The following is a 21,936-nucleotide window of genomic DNA, read 5'->3' as shown; positions in this document are numbered from 1 at the left end:
GCCTTCGCTCACCATCTCAGTCTTCCCAAGAGAGGCAAAAGGGCATTTCTGTCCCCATGCATTCTATAGACACATATTCACGTGGAGTCAACAACCCGACCTCTCTTGGTGTGACGAATCAACTTCCGGGGCACTAGTGGTCCAGGGAGGAATATCGCTTTCTAGACCATCAATCAGTCCCACACCTCTAGTACACCGGAAGGGGTCCGAACAGTGGACGGAACGTCAGGCTGGTTAGTTGCAACAGAGCGAAAAAACAATTGTGACCCACTGATAAAAGGGACTGTCCAGTCAAGGTTGTATACAAATATCTACTTTAGTATTAATACAACAGACAGTTCTAACACACTACAAAATACAACCCACCCTATAAAGGAAAACAGGGGACAGACAGTTTCACAAAGGAGAGGGATGCACTCTGGATACTGACAGGAGTGCAGTCGGTAAAGCAATCAGTCTGAACTGTTCAAGGTTATTTGGTTGCAGCAGCAAGGGAGCAAGAGGTCGTAAATGTCACTAAGGGCCTTCGGAGAAGGACCAGGGGGACAGAACCACAATGTAACTGGTGTTTGAGATGATCTTGGTACTCGACAGCATCGAGTGGCTTCCAGCATGCTTTGTAGCTCCGGCGACAGAGTTCAAGAGGGAAGACAGATGCGGATATCAGTTGGCAGGCAGTTTGGTAAGCGAGGCTGGGCGGACGGCTGCAGGCTGCCTTACCCGGCGGCTCGGGGTGAAGAATCGTTGTCTGTGTGCTGGTTGGTGGATCTGGAACGCTGGTCGAGGGTTCTCAGACGGCTTTAGTGACTGCAGCGTGACAACAGCCACAGTGGTGCAGCCGGTCGCAGTTTGAGAGCTCGACTGCTTCGAAAAAGTCCTTAAAAGATGGACGCTGGTTGATGCTTGTTGTGGCACTCCTCCGAGCTTCTTCTCAATGCTTGGGTCGACGTTTAAGGCGGCCGACCCAAAGCTGAGAAGAGTGTTTGCCGGCAACGGCCTTGTCCTTTGTTCAGAGACTCTCTGGCACTTCCCACCTAGGAAGCTTGCTGGCTTAACCTAGCAGGGCACGCTGTGTGCTGGCTGGGTACCGGTTCTGGTGCTGCTTGATGGATCCTCTGAGTCGGGTATCTCCCTCTGTTCCCTGGGAGATGTTTTGGGAGGTATTTTGCTTCCCTCTTGGAAATCCTGGACTTCCTTCACTGGCGGAAGCCGTGAGGCAGACTGTACCATCACCGAGGGTCCGAATGAGTCCTTCTTCGTACTCCTTTTGAAGTCGTCGGATGATCTGCTCAGTGAGGGGCTCAGCCCTCTTTTAAAGCCAAATGGGCCCCAGTGATTGGAGCATGCTAAGCCTACCTTAAAGACCCAATCCTGGGTCCCCACCACCAATCTTCTGTCATGCGTAAGGTCATGACCAGAGTGCTTTGCAACAGGAAAGGTAAGGGGTGACAACATGTACTACTAAGCCGCACCCATCTTCCTGTCTCCTGTGGATCAAAGTGGCTCTCTGGTTAATTGAGCTCGAGAACAGACTGTCTGCATCAAATCACATATATCTTCCCTCTGAAAGGGGGTGGCCCTGCAGCGGTTGCCTACTGTAAACAGTTGTTCCACACATGACATTCAATGGCCTTCATACAGAGGGGTGGGAGCTAGCTTCAAGCTGACACATTGCATATGAAAAAGGTGTTGGGGTTTCCTGCCCTGTGTTAGTTCTGTGAACAGGCCTCTTGGCAGGCCTGCTTCACTTAACTCTCATCAGTATGCGCTGCCATCAGAGAGAACCTAACAATAGGCAGGGCATATCGATGGAGCCTTTGCTATTTTAAGTAGGCTGACCGGGGCCGGAGGAAGGCGTTGCCTTCCCCCTTCAGAGATGCTTTGATGTACCCATGGCTGTCACATTGCAGCTAAATGTGACAGGAGGACCGCACCGGTAGACTGTGTCCCCCAGAGTGCACTTGACTATGTGTTTGTTGTGCAGTGTCCATTGGGAAATGTGTGCGGGGTAGCCCCACACATTTCCAGGAGGTTTACCTACCAACATTCCATTTCTTTTTTAAAAGTATCAAACCAGCCCAGGCGGAGCGCACACTCCCCGTGCGGATGGTCTAATTCCTCACTCTTGGTCAGGTTCTTCAATTCCTACCAGTCAAGTGGTCTCTTCTGTCTGTGTCTGCACTTCATTTGCACAGCAAACAGGCATGTCTTTCCCACGGCAACAGTGTCTTCTCCAAGCTGCACACACAGACAGCCGTTTCTCAGGCTAAATGTTCTCTTCTGACCTCAGTGGCAGAGCCACACTAAGCAGATGGCTCTGCAAAGGCCCAGGGGCTACAGCAAAAAGCCTGAACAGGGCAAGGCCGCTTCATTTTTGGCAGTGGAGTGGAAGTAGAATTGCAGGGTCCGCCCTATGAGACAGGGTACAAGACGTGAATTACATAGGACCTTTTCACTTTTCCCAGAGTCCCCTGCAAAATCGGGTCTATTTTCAAGGACAAGTGCAATTATCACAAACAGGTAGGTATGTGATGGCATGGAAATGTATCGAAATTGTAATGGTTTGGTCAACAGTTGGAACGCTCAGAGACAAATTGATTCACTTCTTGTCAATGTCCTGGCTGCACTGCAGAAACAGCTGGTCGTCCTGGTGGAGCATCACTTCACCTGTCCCCAAAGGAGCCCATTTCTCGATGCTGTCCTCGCTCCTGTGCAATCCTCCAATGGCTCTTTGCATTCTCAAGCCTCTCCCATGTTGCCTTGGCAGCGGCCTGCCCAATAATCTCTCAGGAGGGCGGGGTCACTTGCCAACAGGCCACCGATCATGCTAAGGGAAAGAGCGCACAGGTAGCAGCCTGCTCATTTGCATGTTTACTCCCAGAATCCTATGCATACCTTGCTACTATATTTGCTGTCAGTTTGGTGAGCGCAAGATGATACAGGTGTTCACCTCAACAAATCTCGGCACTGGAATCCAGGCGGTTTTATGAGTTTGACAAAGGATGCTCAGGATGGAGCTTGCTGGGATCAGTGCAAGTTAAATGGGAATCCATTCCCGGGGCGCACGGGCCTCTGGGTCAGGTGCTTTAGCTTTGCGCAGTGGCAGTATCGTAGCTCATGAGGTTTAACCGAGGCGCGATTATTGCTTATTGAAAACTTTACCCAATACCCCGCCATGACAGCTTGAAATATAGCTGGAATTGGTAATTTTTGACAGTCTCTACGGAGGCTGAACCGATTTGTTTGAAAAGGAGACAATGACGCTTTTACTCCACTGGAGAAGACCTAGCAAGAGGGGTGTGTTTTTCGGAACCCTCAACAAAGGGGTTTACTTCCAGAAGCTAGCGCATTCGTAAACTCCAAGCGGCGCAGCGAAGTCTATGGAACCGTGACCATGCAGCAGGTGCATTAAGCGCCTCAGTTGTCTCGCTGCCTTCCTGATCTCACGACATGAAAACCATGAGCTTTCAGAACCTAGCAGACAGTGACCTGTCTGCCTTCGATCCTCTTTGCCACATCTGCTCTTGCGAAAGTCATCAGATTGTTGGATGGTTACTCAGGGAGGTCTGGCTGCCACTGAAGCCAACCGCAGCAGAGGGGTCGCTTTACCTTTGGCCTTCGCTCACCATCTCAGTCTTCCCAAGAGAGGCAAAAGGGCATTTCTGTCCCCATGCATTCTATAGACACATATTCACGTGGAGTCAACAACCCGACCTCTCTTGGTGTGACGAATCAACTTCCGGGGCACTAGTGGTCCAGGGAGGAATATCGCTTTCTAGACCATCCATCAGTCCCACACCTCTAGTACACCGGAAGGGGTCCGAACAGTGGACGGAACGTCAGGCTGGTTAGTTGCAACAGAGCGAAAAAACAATTGTGACCCACTGATAAAAGGGACTGTCCAGTCAAGGTTGTATACAAATATCTACTTTAGTATTAATACAACAGACAGTTCTAACACACTACAAAATACAACCCACCCTATAAAGGAAAACAGGGGACAGACAGTTTCACAAAGGAGAGGGATGCACTCTGGATACTGACAGGAGTGCAGTCGGTAAAGCAATCAGTCTGAACTGTTCAAGGTTATTTGGTTGCAGCAGCAAGGGAGCAAGAGGTCGTAAATGTCACTAAGGGCCTTCGGAGAAGGACCAGGGGGACAGAACCACAATGTAACTGGTGTTTGAGATGATCTTGGTACTCGACAGCATCGAGTGGCTTCCAGCATGCTTTGTAGCTCCGGCGACAGAGTTCAAGAGGGACGACAGATGCGGATATCAGTTGGCAGGCAGTTTGGTAAGCGAGGCTGGGCGGACGGCTGCAGGCTGCCCTACCCGGCGGCTCGGGGTGAAGAATCGTTGTCTGTGTGCTGGTTGGTGGATCTGGAACGCTGGTCGAGGGTTCTCAGACGGCTTTAGTGACTGCAGCGTGAGAACAGCCACAGTGGTGCAGCCGGTCGCAGTTTGAGAGCTCGACTGCTTCGAAAAAGTCCTTAAAAGATGGACGCTGGTTGATGCTTGTTGTGGCACTCCTCCGAGCTTCTTCTCAATGCTTGGGTCGACGTTTAAGGCGGCCGACCCAAAGCTGAGAAGAGTGTTTGCCGGCAACGGCCTTGTCCTTTGTTCAGAGACTCTCTGGCACTTCCCACCTAGGAAGCTTGCTGGCTTAACCTAGCAGGGCACGCTGTGTGCTGGCTGGGTACCGGTTCTGGTGCTGCTTGATGGATCCTCTGAGTCGGGTATCTCCCTCTGTTCCCTGGGAGATGTTTTGGGAGGTATTTTGCTTCCCTCTTGGAAATCCTGGACTTCCTTCACTGGCGGAAGCCGTGAGGCAGACTGTACCATCACCGAGGGTCCGAATGAGTCCTTCTTCGTACTCCTTTTGAAGTCGTCGGATGATCTGCTTAGTGAGGGGCTCAGCCCTCTTTTAAAGCCAAATGGGCCCCATTGATTGGAGCATGCTAAGCCTACCTTAAAGACCCAATCCTGGGTCCCCACCACCAATCTTCTGTCATGTGTAAGGTCATGACCAGAGTGCTTTGCAACAGGAAAGGTAAGGGGTGACAACATGTACTACTAAGCCGCACCCATCTTCCTGTCTCCTGTGGATCAAAGTGGCTCTCTGGTTAACTGAGCTCGAGAACAGACTGTCTGCATCAAATCACATATATCTTCCCTCTGAAAGGGGGTGGCCCTGCAGCGGTTGCCTACTGTAAACAGTTGTTCCACACATGACATTCAATGGCCTTCATACAGAGGGGTGGGAGCTAGCTTCAAGCTGACACATTGCATATGAAAAAGGTGTTGGGGTTTCCTGCCCTGTGTTAGTTCTGTGAACAGGCCTCTTGGCAGGCCTGCTTCACTTAACTCTCATCAGTATGCGCTGCCATCAGAGAGAACCTAACAATAGGCAGGGCATATCGATGGAGCCTTTGCTATTTTAAGTAGGCTGACCAGGGCCGGAGGAAGGCGTTGCCTTCCCCCTTCAGAGATGCTTTGATGTACCCATGGCTGTCACATTGCAGCTAAATGTGACAGGAGGACCGCACCGGTAGACTGTGTCCCCCAGAGTGCACTTGACTATGTGTTTGTTGTGCAGTGTCCATTGGGAAATGTGTGCGGAATAGCCCCACACATTTCCAGGAGGTTTACCTACCAACATTCCATTTCTTTTTTAAAAGTATCAAACCAGCCCAGGCGGAGCGCACACTCCCCGTGCGGATGGTCTAATTCCTCACTCTTGGTCAGGTTCTTCAATTCCTACCAGTCAAGTGGTCTCTTCTGTCTGTGTCTGCACTTCATTTGCACAGCAAACAGGCATGTCTTTCCCATGGCAACAGTGTCTTCTCCAAGCTGCACACACAGACAGTCGTTTCTCAGGCTAAATGTTCTCTTCTGACCTCAGTGGCAGAGCCACACTAAGCAGATGGCTCTGCAAAGGCCCAGGGGCTACAGCAAAAAGCCTGAACAGGGCAAGGCCGCTTCATTTTTGGCAGTGGAGTGGAAGTAGAATTGCAGGGTCCGCCCTATGAGACAGGGTACAAGACGTGAATTACATAGGACCTTTTCACTTTTCCCAGAGTCCCCTGCAAAATCGGGTCTATTTTAAGGACAAGTGCAATTATCACAAACAGGTAGGTATGTGATGGCTGGAAATGTATCGAAATTGTAATGGTTTGGTCAACAGTTGGAACGCTCAGAGACAAATTGATTCACTTCTTGTCAATGTCCTGGCTGCACTGCAGAAACAGCTGGTCGTCCTGGTGGAGCATCACTTCACCTGTCCCCAAAGGAGCCCATTTCTCGATGCTGTCCTCGCTCCTGTGCAATCCTCCAATGGCTCTTTGCATTCTCAAGCCTCTCCCATGTTGCCTTGGCAGCGGCCTGCCCAATAATCTCTCAGGAGGGCGGGGTCACTTGCCAACAGGCCAACGATCATGCTAAGGGAAAGAGCGCACAGGTAGCAGCCTGCTCATTTGCATGTTTACTCCCAGAATCCTATGCATACCTTGCTACTATATTTGCGGTCAGTTTGGTGAGCGCAAGATGATACAGGTGTTCACCTCAACAAATCTCGGCACTGGAATCCAGGCGGTTTTATGAGTTTGACAAAGGATGCTCAGGATGGAGCTTGCTGGGATCAGTGCAAGTTAAATGGGAATCCATTCCCGGGGCGCACGGGCCTCTGGGTCAGGTGCTTTAGCTTTGCGCAGTGGCAGTATCGTAGCTCATGAGGTTTAACCGAGGCGCGATTATTGCTTATTGAAAACTTTACCCAATACCCCGCCATGACAGCTTGAAATATAGCTGGAATTGGTAATTTTTGACAGTCTCTACGGAGGCTGAACCGATTTGTTTGAAAAGGAGACAATGACGCTTTTACTCCACTGGAGAAGACCTAGCAAGAGGGGTGTGTTTTTCGGAACCCATCCCTTCTATTCTTTGTTCTCTCGTGGCCTACCCTCAACAAAGGGGTTTACTTGCAGAAACTAGCGCATTCGTAAACTCCAAGCGGCGCAGCGAAGTCTATGGAACCGTGACCATGCAGCAGGTGCATTAAGCGCCTCAGTTGTCTCGCTGCCTTCCTGATCTCACGACATGAAAACCATGAGCTTTCAGAACCTAGCAGACAGTGACCTGTCTGCCTTCGATCCTCTTTGCCACATCTGCTCTTGCGAAAGTCATCAGATTGTTGGATGGTTACTCAGGGAGGTCTGGCTGCCACTGAAGCCAACCGCAGCAGAGGGGTCGCTTTACCTTTGGCCTTCGCTCACCATCTCAGTCTTCCCAAGAGAGGCAAAAGGGCATTTCTGTCCCCATGCATTCTATAGACACATATTCACGTGGAGTCAACAACCCGACCTCTCTTGGTGTGACGAATCAACTTCCGGGGCACTAGTGGTCCAGGGAGGAATATCGCTTTCTAGACCATCAATCAGTCCCACACCTCTAGTACACCGGAAGGGGTCCGAACAGTGGACGGAACGTCAGGCTGGTTAGTTGCAACAGAGCGAAAAAACAATTGTGACCCACTGATAAAAGGGACTGTCCAGTCAAGGTTGTATACAAATATCTACTTTAGTATTAATACAACAGACAGTTCTAACACACTACAAAATACAACCCACCCTATAAAGGAAAACAGGGGACAGACAGTTTCACAAAGGAGAGGGATGCACTCTGGATACTGACAGGAGTGCAGTCGGTAAAGCAATCAGTCTGAACTGTTCAAGGTTATTTGGTTGCAGCAGCAAGGGAGCAAGAGGTCGTAAATGTCACTAAGGGCCTTCGGAGAAGGACCAGGGGGACAGAACCACAATGTAACTGGTGTTTGAGATGATCTTGGTACTCGACAGCATCGAGTGGCTTCCAGCATGCTTTGTAGCTCCGGCGACAGAGTTCAAGAGGGACGACAGATGCGGATATCAGTTGGCAGGCAGTTTGGTAAGCGAGGCTGGGCGGACGGCTGCAGGCTGCCCTACCCGGCGGCTCGGGGTGAAGAATCGTTGTCTGTGTGCTGGTTGGTGGATCTGGAACGCTGGTCGAGGGTTCTCAGACGGCTTTAGTGACTGCAGCGTGAGAACAGCCACAGTGGTGCAGCCGGTCGCAGTTTGAGAGCTCGACTGCTTCGAAAAAGTCCTTAAAAGATGGACGCTGGTTGATGCTTGTTGTGGCACTCCTCCGAGCTTCTTCTCAATGCTTGGGTCGACGTTTAAGGCGGCCGACCCAAAGCTGAGAAGAGTGTTTGCCGGCAACGGCCTTGTCCTTTGTTCAGAGACTCTCTGGCACTTCCCACCTAGGAAGCTTGCTGGCTTAACCTAGCAGGGCACGCTGTGTGCTGGCTGGGTACCGGTTCTGGTGCTGCTTGATGGATCCTCTGAGTCGGGTATCTCCCTCTGTTCCCTGGGAGATGTTTTGGGAGGTATTTTGCTTCCCTCTTGGAAATCCTGGACTTCCTTCACTGGCGGAAGCCGTGAGGCAGACTGTACCATCACCGAGGGTCCGAATGAGTCCTTCTTCGTACTCCTTTTGAAGTCGTCGGATGATCTGCTCAGTGAGGGGCTCAGCCCTCTTTTAAAGCCAAATGGGCCCCAGTGATTGGAGCATGCTAAGCCTACCTTAAAGACCCAATCCTGGGTCCCCACCACCAATCTTCTGTCATGCGTAAGGTCATGACCAGAGTGCTTTGCAACAGGAAAGGTAAGGGGTGACAACATGTACTACTAAGCCGCACCCATCTTCCTGTCTCCTGTGGATCAAAGTGGCTCTCTGGTTAATTGAGCTCGAGAACAGACTGTCTGCATCAAATCACATATATCTTCCCTCTGAAAGGGGGTGGCCCTGCAGCGGTTGCCTACTGTAAACAGTTGTTCCACACATGACATTCAATGGCCTTCATACAGAGGGGTGGGAGCTAGCTTCAAGCTGACACATTGCATATGAAAAAGGTGTTGGGGTTTCCTGCCCTGTGTTAGTTCTGTGAACAGGCCTCTTGGCAGGCCTGCTTCACTTAACTCTCATCAGTATGCGCTGCCATCAGAGAGAACCTAACAATAGGCAGGGCATATCGATGGAGCCTTTGCTATTTTAAGTAGGCTGACCAGGGCCGGAGGAAGGCGTTGCCTTCCCCCTTCAGAGATGCTTTGATGTACCCATGGCTGTCACATTGCAGCTAAATGTGACAGGAGGACCGCACCGGTAGACTGTGTCCCCCAGAGTGCACTTGACTATGTGTTTGTTGTGCAGTGTCCATTGGGAAATGTGTGCGGGATAGCCCCACACATTTCCAGGAGGTTTACCTACCAACATTCCATTTCTTTTTTAAAAGTATCAAACCAGCCCAGGCGGAGCGCACACTCCCCGTGCGGATGGTCTAATTCCTCACTCTTGGTCAGGTTCTTCAATTCCTACCAGTCAAGTGGTCTCTTCTGTCTGTGTCTGCACTTCATTTGCACAGCAAACAGGCATGTCTTTCCCATGGCAACAGTGTCTTCTCCAAGCTGCACACACAGACAGCCGTTTCTCAGGCTAAATGTTCTCTTCTGACCTCAGTGGCAGAGCCACACTAAGCAGATGGCTCTGCAAAGGCCCAGGGGCTACAGCAAAAAGCCTGAACAGGGCAAGGCCGCTTCATTTTTGGCAGTGGAGTGGAAGTAGAATTGCAGGGTCCGCCCTATGAGACAGGGTACAAGACGTGAATTACATAGGACCTTTTCACTTTTCCCAGAGTCCCCTGCAAAATCGGGTCAATTTTCAAGGACAAGTGCAATTATCACAAACAGGTAGGTATGTGATGGCATGGAAATGTATCGAAATTGTAATGGTTTGGTCAACAGTTGGAACGCTCAGAGACAAATTGATTCACTTCTTGTCAATGTCCTGGCTGCACTGCAGAAACAGCTGGTCGTCCTGGTGGAGCATCACTTCACCTGTCCCCAAAGGAGCCCATTTCTCGATGCTGTCCTCGCTCCTGTGCAATCCTCCAATGGCTCTTTGCATTCTCAAGCCTCTCCCATGTTGCCTTGGCAGCGGCCTGCCCAATAATCTCTCAGGAGGGCGGGGTCACTTGCCAACAGGCCACCGATCATGCTAAGGGAAAGAGCGCACAGGTAGCAGCCTGCTCATTTGCATGTTTACTCCCAGAATCCTATGCATACCTTGCTACTATATTTGCTGTCAGTTTGGTGAGCGCAAGATGATACAGGTGTTCACCTCAACAAATCTCGGCACTGGAATCCAGGCGGTTTTATGAGTTTGACAAAGGATGCTCAGGATGGAGCTTGCTGGGATCAGTGCAAGTTAAATGGGAATCCATTCCCGGGGCGCACGGGCCTCTGGGTCAGGTGCTTTAGCTTTGCGCAGTGGCAGTATCGTAGCTCATGAGGTTTAACCGAGGCGCGATTATTGCTTATTGAAAACTTTACCCAATACCCCGCCATGACAGCTTGAAATATAGCTGGAATTGGTAATTTTTGACAGTCTCTACGGAGGCTGAACCGATTTGTTTGAAAAGGAGACAATGACGCTTTTACTCCACTGGAGAAGACCTAGCAAGAGGGGTGTGTTTTTCGGAACCCATCCCTTCTATTCTTTGTTCTCTCGTGGCCTACCCTCAACAAAGGGGTTTACTTCCAGAAGCTAGCACATTCGTAAACTCCAAGCGGCGCAGCGAAGTCTATGGAACCGTGACCATGCAGCAGGTGCATTAAGCGCCTCAGTTGTCTCGCTGCCTTCCTGATCTCACGACATGAAAACCATGAGCTTTCAGAACCTAGCAGACAGTGACCTGTCTGCCTTCGATCCTCTTTGCCACATCTGCTCTTGCGAAAGTCATCAGATTGTTGGATGGTTACTCAGGGAGGTCTGGCTGCCACTGAAGCCAACCGCAGCAGAGGGGTCGCTTTACCTTTGGCCTTCGCTCACCATCTCAGTCTTCCCAAGAGAGGCAAAAGGGCATTTCTGTCCCCATGCATTCTATAGACACATATTCACGTGGAGTCAACAACCCGACCTCTCTTGGTGTGACGAATCAACTTCCGGGGCACTAGTGGTCCAGGGAGGAATATCGCTTTCTAGACCATCAATCAGTCCCACACCTCTAGTACACCGGAAGGGGTCCGAACAGTGGACGGAACGTCAGGCTGGTTAGTTGCAACAGAGCGAAAAAACAATTGTGACCCACTGATAAAAGGGACTGTCCAGTCAAGGTTGTATACAAATATCTACTTTAGTATTAATACAACAGACAGTTCTAACACACTACAAAATACAACCCACCCTATAAAGGAAAACAGGGGACAGACAGTTTCACAAAGGAGAGGGATGCACTCTGGATACTGACAGGAGTGCAGTCGGTAAAGCAATCAGTCTGAACTGTTCAAGGTTATTTGGTTGCAGCAGCAAGGGAGCAAGAGGTCGTAAATGTCACTAAGGGCCTTCGGAGAAGGACCAGGGGGACAGAACCACAATGTAACTGGTGTTTGAGATGATCTTGGTACTCGACAGCATCGAGTGGCTTCCAGCATGCTTTGTAGCTCCGGCGACAGAGTTCAAGAGGGACGACAGATGCGGATATCAGTTGGCAGGCAGTTTGGTAAGCGAGGCTGGGCGGACGGCTGCAGGCTGCCCTACCCGGCGGCTCGGGGTGAAGAATCGTTGTCTGTGTGCTGGTTGGTGGATCTGGAACGCTGGTCGAGGGTTCTCAGACGGCTTTAGTGACTGCAGCGTGAGAACAGCCACAGTGGTGCAGCCGGTCGCAGTTTGAGAGCTCGACTGCTTCGAAAAAGTCCTTAAAAGATGGACGCTGGTTGATGCTTGTTGTGGCACTCCTCCGAGCTTCTTCTCAATGCTTGGGTCGACGTTTAAGGCGGCCGACCCAAAGCTGAGAAGAGTGTTTGCCGGCAACGGCCTTGTCCTTTGTTCAGAGACTCTCTGGCACTTCCCACCTAGGAAGCTTGCTGGCTTAACCTAGCAGGGCACGCTGTGTGCTGGCTGGGTACCGGTTCTGGTGCTGCTTGATGGATCCTCTGAGTCGGGTATCTCCCTCTGTTCCCTGGGAGATGTTTTGGGAGGTAGTTTGCTTCCCTCTTGGAAATCCTGGACTTCCTTCACTGGCGGAAGCCGTGAGGCAGACTGTACCATCACCGAGGGTCCGAATGAGTCCTTCTTCGTACTCCTTTTGAAGTCGTCGGATGATCTGCTCAGTGAGGGGCTCAGCCCTCTTTTAAAGCCAAATGGGCCCCAGTGATTGGAGCATGCTAAGCCTACCTTAAAGACCCAATCCTGGGTCCCCACCACCAATCTTCTGTCATGCGTAAGGTCATGACCAGAGTGCTTTGCAACAGGAAAGGTAAGGGGTGACAACATGTACTACTAAGCCGCACCCATCTTCCTGTCTCCTGTGGATCAAAGTGGCTCTCTGGTTAAATGAGCTCGAGAACAGACTGTCTGCATCAAATCACATATATCTTCCCTCTGAAAGGGGGTGGCCCTGCAGCGGTTGCCTACTGTAAACAGTTGTTCCACACATGACATTCAATGGCCTTCATACAGAGGGGTGGGAGCTAGCTTCAAGCTGACACATTGCATATGAAAAAGGTGTTGGGGTTTCCTGCCCTGTGTTAGTTCTGTGAACAGGCCTCTTGGCAGGCCTGCTTCACTTAACTCTCATCAGTATGCGCTGCCATCAGAGAGAACCTAACAATAGGCAGGGCATATCAATGGAGCCTTTGCTATTTTAAGTAGGCTGACCAGGGCCGGAGGAAGGCGTTGCCTTCCCCCTTCAGAGATGCTTTGATGTACCCATGGCTGTCACATTGCAGCTAAATGTGACAGGAGGACCGCACCGGTAGACTGTGTCCCCCAGAGTGCACTTGACTATGTGTTTGTTGTGCAGTGTCCATTGGGAAATGTGTGCGGGATAGCCCCACACATTTCCAGGAGGTTTACCTACCAACATTCCATTTCTTTTTTAAAAGTATCAAACCAGCCCAGGCGGAGCGCACACTCCCCGTGCGGATGGTCTAATTCCTCACTCTTGGTCAGGTTCTTCAATTCCTACCAGTCAAGTGGTCTCTTCTGTCTGTGTCTGCACTTCATTTGCACAGCAAACAGGCATGTCTTTCCCATGGCAACAGTGTCTTCTCCAAGCTGCACACACAGACAGCCGTTTCTCAGGCTAAATGTTCTCTTCTGACCTCAGTGGCAGAGCCACACTAAGCAGATGGCTCTGCAAAGGCCCAGGGGCTACAGCAAAAAGCCTGAACAGGGCAAGGCCGCTTCATTTTTGGCAGTGGAGTGGAAGTAGAATTGCAGGGTCCGCCCTATGAGACAGGGTACAAGACGTGAATTACATAGGACCTTTTCACTTTTCCCAGAGTCCCCTGCAAAATCGGGTCTATTTTCAAGGACAAGTGCAATTATCACAAACAGGTAGGTATGTGATGGCATGGAAATGTATCGAAATTGTAATGGTTTGGTCAACAGTTGGAACGCTCAGAGACAAATTGATTCACTTCTTGTCAATGTCCTGGCTGCACTGCAGAAACAGCTGGTCGTCCTGGTGGAGCATCACTTCACCTGTCCCCAAAGGAGCCCATTTCTCGATGCTGTCCTCGCTCCTGTGCAATCCTCCAATGGCTCTTTGCATTCTCAAGCCTCTCCCATGTTGCCTTGGCAGCGGCCTGCCCAATAATCTCTCAGGAGGGCGGGGTCACTTGCCAACAGGCCACCGATCATGCTAAGGGAAAGAGCGCACAGGTAGCAGCCTGCTCATTTGCATGTTTACTCCCAGAATCCTATGCATACCTTGCTACTATATTTGCTGTCAGTTTGGTGAGCGCAAGATGATACAGGTGTTCACCTCAACAAATCTCGGCACTGGAATCCAGGCGGTTTTATGAGTTTGACAAAGGATGCTCAGGATGGAGCTTGCTGGGATCAGTGCAAGTTAAATGGGAATCCATTCCCGGGGCGCACGGGCCTCTGGGTCAGGTGCTTTAGCTTTGCGCAGTGGCAGTATCGTAGCTCATGAGGTTTAACCGAGGCGCGATTATTGCTTATTGAAAACTTTACCCAATACCCCGCCATGACAGCTTGAAATATAGCTGGAATTGGTAATTTTTGACAGTCTCTACGGAGGCTGAACCGATTTGTTTGAAAAGGAGACAATGACGCTTTTACTCCACTGGAGAAGACCTAGCAAGAGGGGTGTGTTTTTCGGAACCCATCCCTTCTATTCTTTGTTCTCTCGTGGCCTACCCTCAACAAAGGGGTTTACTTCCAGAAGCTAGCGCATTCGTAAACTCCAAGCGGCGCAGCGAAGTCTATGGAACCGTGACCATGCAGCAGGTGCATTAAGCGCCTCAGTTGTCTCGCTGCCTTCCTGATCTCACGACATGAAAACCATGAGCTTTCAGAACCTAGCAGACAGTGACCTGTCTGCCTTCGATCCTCTTTGCCACATCTGCTCTTGCGAAAGTCATCAGATTGTTGGATGGTTACTCAGGGAGGTCTGGCTGCCACTGAAGCCAACCGCAGCAGAGGGGTCGCTTTACCTTTGGCCTTCGCTCACCATCTCAGTCTTCCCAAGAGAGGCAAAAGGGCATTTCTGTCCCCATGCATTCTATAGACACATATTCACGTGGAGTCAACAACCCGACCTCTCTTGGTGTGACGAATCAACTTCCGGGGCACTAGTGGTCCAGGGAGGACTATCGCTTTCTAGACCATCAATCAGTCCCACACCTCTAGTACACCGGAAGGGGTCCTAACAGTGGACGGAACGTCAGGCTGGTTAGTTGCAACAGAGCGAAAAAACAATTGTGACCCACTGATAAAAGGGACTGTCCAGTCAAGGTTGTATACAAATATCTACTTTAGTATTAATACAACAGACAGTTCTAACACACTACAAAATACAACCCACCCTATAAAGGAAAACAGGGGACAGACAGTTTCACAAAGGAGAGGGATGCACTCTGGATACTGACAGGAGTGCAGTCGGTAAAGCAATCAGTCTGAACTGTTCAAGGTTATTTGGTTGCAGCAGCAAGGGAGCAAGAGGTCGTAAATGTCACTAAGGGCCTTCGGAGAAGGACCAGGGGGACAGAACCACAATGTAACTGGTGTTTGAGATGATCTTGGTACTCGACAGCATCGAGTGGCTTCCAGCATGCTTTGTAGCTCCGGCGACAGAGTTCAAGAGGGACGACAGATGCGGATATCAGTTGGCAGGCAGTTTGGTAAGCGAGGCTGGGCGGACGGCTGCAGGCTGCCCTACCCGGCGGCTCGGGGTGAAGAATCGTTGTCTGTGTGCTGGTTGGTGGATCTGGAACGCTGGTCGAGGGTTCTCAGACGGCTTTAGTGACTGCAGCGTGAGAACAGCCACAGTGGTGCAGCCGGTCGCAGTTTGAGAGCTCGACTGCTTCGAAAAAGTCCTTAAAAGATGGACGCTGGTTGATGCTTGTTGTGGCACTCCTCCGAGCTTCTTCTCAATGCTTGGGTCGACGTTTAAGGCGGCCGACCCAAAGCTGAGAAGAGTGTTTGCCGGCAACGGCCTTGTCCTTTGTTCAGAGACTCTCTGGCACTTCCCACCTAGGAAGCTTGCTGGCTTAACCTAGCAGGGCACGCTGTGTGCTGGCTGGGTACCGGTTCTGGTGCTGCTTGATGGATCCTCTGAGTCGGGTATCTCCCTCTGTTCCCTGGGAGATGTTTTGGGAGGTATTTTGCTTCCCTCTTGGAAATCCTGGACTTCCTTCACTGGCGGAAGCCGTGAGGCAGACTGTACCATCACCGAGGGTCCGAATGAGTCCTTCTTCGTACTCCTTTTGAAGTCGTCGGATGATCTGCTCAGTGAGGGGCTCAGCCCTCTTTTAAAGCCAAATGGGCCCCAGTGATTGGAGCATGCTAAGCCTACCTTAAAGACCCAATCCTGGGTCCCCACCACCAATCTTCTGTCATGCGTAAGGTCATGACCAGAGTGATTTGCAACAGGAAAGGTAAGGGGTGACAACATGCACTACTAAGCCGCACCCATCTTCCTGTCTCCTGTGGATCAAAGTGGCTCTCTGGTTAATTGAGCTCGAGAACAGACTGTCTGCATCAAATCACATATATCTTCCCTCTGAAAGGGGGTGGCCCTGCAGCGGTTGCCTACTGTAAACAGTTGTTCCACACATGACATTCAATGGCCTTCATACAGAGGGGTGGGAGCTAGCTTCAAGCTGACACATTGCATATGAAAAAGGTGTTGGGGTTTCCTGCCCTGTGTTAGTTCTGTGAACAGGCCTCTTGGCAGGCCTGCTTCACTTAACTCTCATCAGTATGCGCTGCCATCAGAGAGAACCTAACAATAGGCAGGGCATATCGATGGAGCCTTTGCTATTTTAAGTAGGCTGACCAGGGCCGGAGGAAGGCGTTGCCTTCCCCCTTCAGAGATGCTTTGATGTACCCATGGCTGTCACATTGCAGCTAAATGTGACAGGAGGACCGCACCGGTAGACTGTGTCCCCCAGAGTGCACTTGACTATGTGTTTGTTGTGCAGTGTCCATTGGGAAATGTGTGCGGGATAGCCCCACACATTTCCAGGAGGTTTACCTACCAACATTCCATTTCTTTTTTAAAAGTATCAAACCAGCCCAGGCGGAGCGCACACTCCCCGTGCGGATGGTCTAATTCCTCACTCTTGGTCAGGTTCTTCAATTCCTACCAGTCAAGTGGTCTCTTCTGTCTGTGTCTGCACTTCATTTGCACAGCAAACAGGCATGTCTTTCCCATGGCAACAGTGTCTTCTCCAAGCTGCACACACAGACAGCCGTTTCTCAGGCTAAATGTTCTCTTCTGACCTCAGTGGCAGAGCCACACTAAGCAGATGGCTCTGCAAAGGCCCAGGGGCTACAGCAAAAAGCCTGAACAGGGCAAGGCCGCTTCATTTTTGGCAGTGGAGTGGAAGTAGAATTGCAGGGTCCGCCCTATGAGACAGGGTACAAGACGTGAATTACATAGGACCTTTTCACTTTTCCCAGAGTCCCCTGCAAAATCGGGTCTATTTTCAAGGACAAGTGCAATTATCACAAACAGGTAGGTATGTGATGGCATGGAAATGTATCGAAATTGTAATGGTTTGGTCAACAGTTGGAACGCTCAGAGACAAATTGATTCACTTCTTGTCAATGTCCTGGCTGCACTGCAGAAACAGCTGGTCGTCCTGGTGGAGCATCACTTCACCTGTCCCCAAAGGAGCCCATTTCTCGATGCTGTCCTCGCTCCTGTGCAATCCTCCAATGGCTCTTTGCATTCTCAAGCCTCTCCCATGTTGCCTTGGCAGCGGCCTGCCCAATAATCTCTCAGGAGGGCGGGGTCACTTGCCAACAGGCCACCGATCATGCTAAGGGAAAGAGCGCACAGGTAGCAGCCTGCTCATTTGCATGTTTACTCCCAGAATCCTATGCATACCTTGCTACTATATTTGCTGTCAGTTTGGTGAGCGCAAGATGATACAGGTGTTCACCTCAACAAATCTCGGCACTGGAATCCAGGCGGTTTTATGAGTTTGACAAAGGATGCTCAGGATGGAGCTTGCTGGGATCAGTGCAAGTTAAATGGGAATCCATTCCCGGGGCGCACGGGCCTCTGGGTCAGGTGCTTTAGCTTTGCGCAGTGGCAGTATCGTAGCTCATGAGGTTTAACCGAGGCGCGATTATTGCTTATTGAAAACTTTACCCAATACCCCGCCATGACAGCTTGAAATATAGCTGGAATTGGTAATTTTTGACAGTCTCTACGGAGGCTGAACCGATTTGTTTGAAAAGGAGACAATGACGCTTTTACTCCACTGGAGAAGACCTAGCAAGAGGGGTGTGTTTTTCGGAACCCATCCCTTCTATTCTTTGTTCTCTCGTGGCCTACCCTCAACAAAGGGGTTTACTTCCAGAAGCTAGCGCATTCGTAAACTCCAAGCGGCGCAGCGAAGTCTATGGAACCGTGACCATGCAGCAGGTGCATTAAGCGCCTCAGTTGTCTCGCTGCCTTCCTGATCTCACGACATGAAAACCATGAGCTTTCAGAACCTAGCAGACAGTGACCTGTCTGCCTTCGATCCTCTTTGCCACATCTGCTCTTGCGAAAGTCATCAGATTGTTGGATGGTTACTCAGGGAGGTCTGGCTGCCACTGAAGCCAACCGCAGCAGAGGGGTCGCTTTACCTTTGGCCTTCGCTCACCATCTCAGTCTTCCCAAGAGAGGCAAAAGGGCATTTCTGTCCCCATGCATTCTATAGACACATATTCACGTGGAGTCAACAACCCGACCTCTCTTGGTGTGACGAATCAACTTCCGGGGCACTAGTGGTCCAGGGAGGAATATCGCTTTCTAGACCATCAATCAGTCCCACACCTCTAGTACACCGGAAGGGGTCCGAACAGTGGACAGTACGTCAGGCTGGTTAGTTGCAACAGAGCGAAAAAACAATTGTGACCCACTGATAAAAGGGACTGTCCAGTCAAGGTTGTATACAAATATCTACTTTAGTATTAATACAACAGACAGTTCTAACACACTACAAAATACAACCCACCCTATAAAGGAAAACAGGGGACAGACAGTTTCACAAAGGAGAGGGATGCACTCTGGATACTGACAGGAGTGCAGTCGGTAAAGCAATCAGTCTGAACTGTTCAAGGTTATTTGGTTGCAGCAGCAAGGGAGCAAGAGGTCGTAAATGTCACTAAGGGCCTTCGGAGAAGGACCAAGGGGACAGAACCACAATGTAACTGGTGTTTGAGATGATCTTGGTACTCGACAGCATCGAGTGGCTTCCAGCATGCTTTGTAGCTCCGGCGACAGAGTTCAAGAGGGACGACAGATGCGGATATCAGTTGGCAGGCAGTTTGGTAAGCGAGGCTGGGCGGACGGCTGCAGGCTGCCCTACCCGGCGGCTCGGGGTGAAGAATCGTTGTCTGTGTGCTGGTTGGTGGATCTGGAACGCTGGGCGAGGGTTCTCAGACGGCTTTAGTGACTGCAGCGTGAGTACAGCCACAGTGGTGCAGCCGGTCGCAGTTTGAGAGCTCGACTGCTTCGAAAAAGTCCTTAAAAGATGGACGCTGGTTGATGCTTGTTGTGGCACTCCTCCGAGCTTCTTCTCAATGCTTGGGTCGACGTTTAAGGCGGCCGACCCAAAGCTGAGAAGAGTGTTTGCCGGCAACGGCCTTGTCCTTTGTTCAGAGACTCTCTGGCACTTCCCACCTAGGAAGCTTGCTGGCTTAACCTAGCAGGGCACGCTGTGTGCTGGCTGGGTACCGGTTCTGGTGCTGCTTGATGGATCCTCTGAGTCGGGTATCTCCCTCTGTTCCCTGGGAGATGTTTTGGGAGGTATTTTGCTTCCCTCTTGGAAATCCTGGACTTCCTTCACTGGCGGAAGCCGTGAGGCAGACTGTACCATCACCGAGGGTCCGAATGAGTCCTTCTTCGTACTCCTTTTGAAGTCGTCGGATGATCTGCTCAGTGAGGGGCTCAGCCCTCTTTTAAAGCCAAATGGGCCCCAGTGATTGGAGCATGCTAAGCCTACCTTAAAGACCCAATCCTGGGTCCCCACCACCAATCTTCTGTCATGCGTAAGGTCATGACCAGAGTGCTTTGCAACAGGAAAGGTAAGGGGTGACAACATGTACTACTAAGCCGCACCCATCTTCCTGTCTCCTGTGGATCAAAGTGGCTCTCTGGTTAAATGAGCTCGAGAACAGACTGTCTGCATCAAATCACATATATCTTCCCTCTGAAAGGGGGTGGCCCTGCAGCGGTTGCCTACTGTAAACAGTTGTTCCACACATGACATTCAATGGCCTTCATACAGAGGGGTGGGAGCTAGCTTCAAGCTGACACATTGCATATGAAAAAGGTGTTGGGGTTTCCTGCCCTGTGTTAGTTCTGTGAACAGGCCTCTTGGCAGGCCTGCTTCACTTAACTCTCATCAGTATGCGCTGCCATCAGAGAGAACCTAACAATAGGCAGGGCATATCGATGGAGCCTTTGCTATTTTAAGTAGGCTGACCAGGGCCGGAGGAAGGCGTTGCCTTCCCCCTTCAGAGATGCTTTGATGTACCCATGGCTGTCACATTGCAGCTAAATGTGACAGGAGGACCGCACCGGTAGACTGTGTCCCCCAGAGTGCACTTGACTATGTGTTTGTTGTGCAGTGTCCATTGGGAAATGTGTGCGGGATAGCCCCACACATTTCCAGGAGGTTTACCTACCAACATTCCATTTCTTTTTTAAAAGTATCAAACCAGCCCAGGCGGAGCGCACACTCCCCGTGCGGATGGTCTAATTCCTCACTCTTGGTCAGGTTCTTCAATTCCTACCAGTCAAGTGGTCTCTTCTGTCTGTGTCTGCACTTCATTTGCACAGCAAACAGGCATGTCTTTCCCATGGCAACAGTGTCTTCTCCAAGCTGCACACACAGACAGCCGTTTCTCAGGCTAAATGTTCTCTTCTGACCTCAGTGGCAGAGCCACACTAAGCAGATGGCTCTGCAAAGGCCCAGGGGCTACAGCAAAAAGCCTGAACAGGGCAAGGCCGCTTCATTTTTGGCAGTGGAGTGGAAGTAGAATTGCAGGGTCCGCCCTATGAGACAGGGTACAAGACGTGAATTACATAGGACCTTTTCACTTTTCCCAGAGTCCCCTGCAAAATCGGGTCTATTTTCAAGGACAAGTGCAATTATCACAAACAGGTAGGTATGTGATGGCATGGAAATGTATCGAAATTGTAATGGTTTGGTCAACAGTTGGAACGCTCAGAGACAAATTGATTCACTTCTTGTCAATGTCCTGGCTGCACTGCAGAAACAGCTGGTCGTCCTGGTGGAGCATCACTTCACCTGTCCCCAAAGGAGCCCATTTCTCGATGCTGTCCTCGCTCCTGTGCAATCCTCCAATGGCTCTTTGCATTCTCAAGCCTCTCCCATGTTGCCTTGGCAGCGGCCTGCCCAATAATCTCTCAGGAGGGCGGGGTCACTTGCCAACAGGCCACCGATCATGCTAAGGGAAAGAGCGCACAGGTAGCAGCCTGCTCATTTGCATGTTTACTCCCAGAATCCTATGCATACCTTGCTACTATATTTGCTGTCAGTTTGGTGAGCGCAAGATGATACAGGTGTTCACCTCAACAAATCTCGGCACTGGAATCCAGGCGGTTTTATGAGTTTGACAAAGGATGCTCAGGATGGAGCTTGCTGGGATCAGTGCAAGTTAAATGGGAATCCATTCCCGGGGCGCACGGGCCTCTGGGTCAGGTGCTTTAGCTTTGCGCAGTGGCAGTATCGTAGCTCATGAGGTTTAACCGAGGCGCGATTATTGCTTATTGAAAACTTTACCCAATACCCCGCCATGACAGCTTGAAATATAGCTGGAATTGGTAATTTTTGACAGTCTCTACGGAGGCTGAACCGATTTGTTTGAAAAGGAGACAATGACGCTTTTACTCCACTGGAGAAGACCTAGCAAGAGGGGTGTGTTTTTCGGAACCCATCCCTTCTATTCTTTGTTCTCTCGTGGCCTACCCTTAACAAAGGGGTTTACTTCCAGAAGCTAGCGCATTCGTAAACTCCAAGCGGCGCAGCGAAGTCTATGGAACCGTGACCATGCAGCAGGTGCATTAAGCGCCTCAGTTGTCTCGCTGCCTTCCTGATCTCACGACATGAAAACCATGAGCTTTCAGAACCTAGCAGACAGTGACCTGTCTGCCTTCGATCCTCTTTGCCACATCTGCTCTTGCGAAAGTCATCAGATTGTTGGATGGTTACTCAGGGAGGTCTGGCTGCCACTGAAGCCAACCGCAGCAGAGGGGTCGCTTTACCTTTGGCCTTCGCTCACCATCTCAGTCTTCCCAAGAGAGGCAAAAGGGCATTTCTGTCCCCATGCATTCTATAGACACATATTC

At 50.7% G+C, this 21,936-nt stretch overlaps 6 non-coding genes across 6 annotated transcripts; all 6 read left to right on the top strand.

Annotated features, from left to right (window-relative positions):
- The first annotated feature begins 3,088 nt into the window (after nt 1-3,088).
- LOC138496463 (U4 spliceosomal RNA) lies at nt 3,089-3,229 on the top strand. The gene has a single exon (XR_011277972.1). It is a non-coding gene; the product is annotated as a U4 spliceosomal RNA (small nuclear RNA).
- A 3,471-nt stretch (nt 3,230-6,700) lies between these two features.
- On the top strand, nt 6,701-6,841 carry LOC138496462 (U4 spliceosomal RNA). The gene has a single exon (XR_011277971.1). It is a non-coding gene; the product is annotated as a U4 spliceosomal RNA (small nuclear RNA).
- Nucleotides 6,842-10,349: 3,508 nt separating this feature from the next.
- LOC138496461 (U4 spliceosomal RNA) lies at nt 10,350-10,490 on the top strand. Its single transcript, XR_011277970.1, has one exon. It is a non-coding gene; the product is annotated as a U4 spliceosomal RNA (small nuclear RNA).
- Nucleotides 10,491-13,998: 3,508 nt separating this feature from the next.
- Nucleotides 13,999-14,139, top strand: LOC138496458 (U4 spliceosomal RNA). The gene has a single exon (XR_011277968.1). It is a non-coding gene; the product is annotated as a U4 spliceosomal RNA (small nuclear RNA).
- A 3,508-nt stretch (nt 14,140-17,647) lies between these two features.
- On the top strand, nt 17,648-17,788 carry LOC138496457 (U4 spliceosomal RNA). Its single transcript, XR_011277967.1, has one exon. It is a non-coding gene; the product is annotated as a U4 spliceosomal RNA (small nuclear RNA).
- A 3,508-nt stretch (nt 17,789-21,296) lies between these two features.
- Nucleotides 21,297-21,437, top strand: LOC138496456 (U4 spliceosomal RNA). Its single transcript, XR_011277966.1, has one exon. It is a non-coding gene; the product is annotated as a U4 spliceosomal RNA (small nuclear RNA).
- Nucleotides 21,438-21,936: the final 499 nt, after the last annotated feature.

Source organism: Ambystoma mexicanum, chromosome 10 (genome assembly GCF_040938575.1).
Source record: "Ambystoma mexicanum isolate Mex_15411 chromosome 10, UKY_AmexF1_1, whole genome shotgun sequence".
Lineage (NCBI taxonomy): Eukaryota > Metazoa > Chordata > Amphibia > Caudata > Ambystomatidae > Ambystoma > Ambystoma mexicanum.
This window is presented reverse-complemented; position numbering and strand designations above follow the sequence as displayed.